This window comes from Penaeus monodon, unplaced genomic scaffold (genome assembly GCF_015228065.2).
Source record: "Penaeus monodon isolate SGIC_2016 unplaced genomic scaffold, NSTDA_Pmon_1 PmonScaffold_18537, whole genome shotgun sequence".
Taxonomy (NCBI): Eukaryota; Metazoa; Arthropoda; class Malacostraca; order Decapoda; family Penaeidae; genus Penaeus; species Penaeus monodon.
In genome coordinates, this window is record NW_023648080.1 from 2,694 (window position 1) to 6,974 (window position 4,281).

General features: G+C 30.0%; 1 non-coding gene across 1 annotated transcript; it reads right to left on the minus strand.

Moving 5' to 3' along the window:
* Window positions 1-2,450: 2,450 nt before the first annotated feature.
* Trnal-cag lies at window positions 2,451-2,534 on the minus strand. The gene has a single exon. It is a non-coding gene; the product is annotated as a tRNA-Leu (tRNA).
* Window positions 2,535-4,281: the final 1,747 nt, after the last annotated feature.

Here is a 4,281-nt window from a genome sequence, read left to right on the forward strand (position 1 = left end):
AATTTGAAACCCTTTATTCAGATTTCTCGCTAAAAACTATCTAAAATTGTTACCGGGGTTTTCGACAGCCGTTGTTCTAATAAAAGGTTTCCTTGATGTATTCTGTCTGGTAAACAGTCTTGTGGAGGCCAGGTTTTCGTCTGTTCTTTTAACAAAAACTGGACGTAGATCAGGAAGGAAAACCCTCCTTGAGTCTGATCCGTTTCTGTAACAGAGGTAGAAACGTCTCTGTTTTAAAAAGGGGTGTAGACTACCTCGACGTAGTTGTCACTGAAAATTGCACATCGGGTAGCCGAGTAAGTGATGGTGATGGTCTGAGGCTGATAAATGGGTTTGGTGTATGCCCCATTTTTCTCGTTGATGTTCGCTCCGTAACAAGTGATTATGTAAGCCAAGTGTGGAACCTGTATTCCGAAACCGTTTCTGTGTATAAAGGGAAAAGGTTCGCATGTGGTGGTCGGCGGTAACATATGCAGGGTTTTTGATCCAGATTGGCGACGGGAAAAGAGCGTGCTGAATTCTAGTCGAGTGCGTGTGAGAAGACTGAGAAACCCCCTGACATTCTTTTAGTGGCAATCTGGCTGAAGCCCTTGGTTGCTCAAAACCAGAAAGGCAGCCCAGACAACGAAAAACTGTTTTTCGTTTAAGGCAATTGGCGTTGATGTTGTTTTAAGCTGGTAACCCAAATAACATCTGATCTTATATTGACTTTTTATATGAATCAAACCGAATACGCGTCGAAAAAGAGAGGGAAAGAGAAATTTAAATACTTTCAACCCGAAAGGGATTGGGAACACGGACCCTGACGAAATAAGACTAAATAATAAAATTTTTTAAAAGATAATAAATAAAATTGATGTAAATCAATTGGTAAAAAATGCTGATAAAAAATAAATTTATAAAAAATGCCAAATAAAAGGAACTGATAAAAAATAATGCAAATAAAATTTTAACAAAATTAATGATAAATAATAAAAAATAATGTTTGTAATTAATAAAAATAATGTTAAGATAATAAATAATAAAAATGTTAAAAAGACAATTAATAAAAATAATGTTAAGATCAATTAATAAAAATAATTTGAGATCAATTATAAAGTAAAGTTAATGATAAAAAATAAAAGATAATTTAATGATAAAAAATAAAAAATAATGTTAATAATAAAGAAATTATACAAGTAATAGGAAAAGCTGCTTTCCACTAAAGCCCAAAACCCCAGAAAAAAAAATCTTCATAATTAGGGGAAAAAATTTTATGATATCTCCCAAATCTCCAATCATTAGTTTGCCTGTTTTTTAACAAAAAATTAATTTCAATCACAAAGAATTCTTGAATAATGCATTAATTATTTTTTATTATGTTTTAGTTAAGTTCTAAAATGTAATTTCACCAAAAAAAGTTTTTAAGAGCATTTGATATGCATCTAAAATAAATTAAATTTTTTAATAATGAGTTTATCATCATCATGGTAAAGAGGGTTTCTCATCGTAATAATGTTTATCCTAATAATATGATTTTAAATTTTTTCAAAGTAATAATGGATAATGTTTATCATAATAATGAAATGTTTATCATAAAAATAATGAGATTTTTATCATAATAATAATCATGATGAATAGTGACCATCATAACTAATGATATAATACTAAAGATAATTATGATAATGATAAATCATGATAATGATAAATCATATATGATAAATCTGATAGAGATAAAATGATAATGATAATCATAAATATTGATAATCATGAATATCATAGTGTGAATAATGATAATGATACTTTTAATAACCCAATAATAACTTATGGTAATGTAACTTATGGTAAAAATAACTTATGGTAATGAAACTTGGTAATGATAACTTTGGTAATGATTTCTTATGGTAAAAGATACTTATGGTAATGATAACTTATGGTAATGATAACTTATGGTAATGATTAACTTATGGTAATGATAACTTATGGTAATGATAACTTATGGTAATGAAACTATGGTAAGTAATTATGGAATGATAACTTTTTGTAATGATAACTTATGGTAAAAGAAACTTTGGTAATAAAACTTTGGTAATTTATAACTTATGGTAATGATAACTTAGGTAAGGTAAATTAGGTAATGATAACTTAGGATAATATAAAATTTGATAAATAACTTGGGATACTGGTAGCTAAGATAAAGATAAATATGATAATGAAACGTAGGATAATGATAAATAAAGTGAGATGGTAAAAATGATAATAGCAAGGATAACGATAAATAACATGTTATGAAAATTGAGAACAACGTAGAAGATCTAATAACAATATCAAGGTAACTTGATATTATGACTACTTATAATGAGCTCTAATGATAGAAAGCATAATGATTACATCTTATTATTATACCAGCTAAAAACTGTGTTCACTCTTTTTTAATTTTTATTTTCATACTACACATTTTATAATGGCAGTGTCAGGAGTGGGATTCGAACCCACGCCCGGAAGACCGGACTGCGACCTGAACGCAGCGCCTTGGACCGCTCGGCCATCCTGACTGTTTATGTAAAGAAACTGAACCCAAATTTGGAATTTCACAATTCAAGTGTAATCGCCACAAAACAAAATATTCACATTGAAGCAGTGATGTTGAATCTTTATATAAGGGTTTATCTTCATGAATACTTTCGCTTATTGCCCAAGGATTCCAGTCTTTTAGTTTACGCTTTTATGTTACAATAAATGGATAATCAGCTATACAGGATTCTTGATTAATCTATTTTAATTTTGAATGTATGTCATAACAAAAAAAAAAAAAAAAAAAAAAAATCCAAAATAACACTGTGGTATCATGATTATGATTAAGATCTACTTTCCTTGTGGTACAACGAGCGTTTTTACAACAGCAATAAATTAATGCTGGCAAAAAAAACGATAGATGGTTTTATGGTTGCTGATGATACAAATACTACAAAGCACATAAATTATTTTAATTACACAGTGATTCAGCATGTATAGTTATAACGATAGTTGTACGAAACAAGGAACGCGTTAATAGATAGATAAATTTGAAACCACTTTATTTACATTACTCGACTAGTAATCATCATAACAGTTATATAACGCGGATGTTTCGACAGCCGCTGCTACGTAATTAACGTTTCCTTGAGGTATTCTGTTTGGTAAACAGACGTGAATTGGCCAGGTGTTCGTCATGGTTTCTGGTAACAAAGATCGGGACGTAGACCAGGGAGGTGAACACTGGGTCAGTGATACCGTCTCTGTAATGGAGGAAGAAACCGTCTCTGTTAAGGAGATGGTAGACACAGTCGTAGATGTAGTTGTCCATGTCCAATAATTAATGATAAATGAATTTATTAATGTTGAAGATAAATAAATAATGTTGATGATAAATATAATAATGAAACAAGTTTTTTATATAATGATAACTAAGTTGATAAATAATGTTAATGATAATAATAAATTATGATAAGTAAATTAATAATGTAATGATAATAAATGAGTAACATTAATGATAAATGAATTAGTAATGTTGATGATAAATGAATTAATAATGTTTGATAATAATGAATTAATAATGTTAATGATAAAATGAATTGATAAATAATATTGATGATAAATGAAATGATAAATAATGTTAATTATAAATTAATTTATAATTGGTAATTATGAATAATATGATAAACATTGTTAATTATAATAAGATAAATAGTGGTAATGATAAGAAGAGAGATCAAAGAGATGTAACTACTTTCATCTTGAAGGCACTGGGAACACGAGACGCCTGACAAAAATAACGACAAAGTAATAAGCAGGAACATTACTGTTTGACAATAAAGCCGATAAGACATTAAAATGATTTTGTAATGATAAATAAATAGATAAACAATGTTAATGATAAAGAGATTAATGTAAAGAGAAATAAATTTAAAATAGATTTAACAATACATAAAGTTATATCAGTAGTTGTGCAACGTAAGGAATGTGATAATTGATGGATAATTTAGTATGAAATGAATTTATCCACATTTCTCTACTTAACAGTAATGCTACGCCAGTGGGTCTTTGTCTCTGTGCGAAACATGTGTTAACATGAAGGGACCTGGGCAAACATGACGCAGCTGGCCTGTGAGCGGAGGAGCGGAGGAACAAGCCTGAGACTGGTTGGGGGCCTCCTGTGAAGACCTCGGGGGTGCCTTGTGACCTTTTTAATCTTGGTGTTGCCCTGTTATAAGTGTATTGTGGTGTGACAAACTGGGCCCCCCTTTTTTCCCCCTTTTTTTG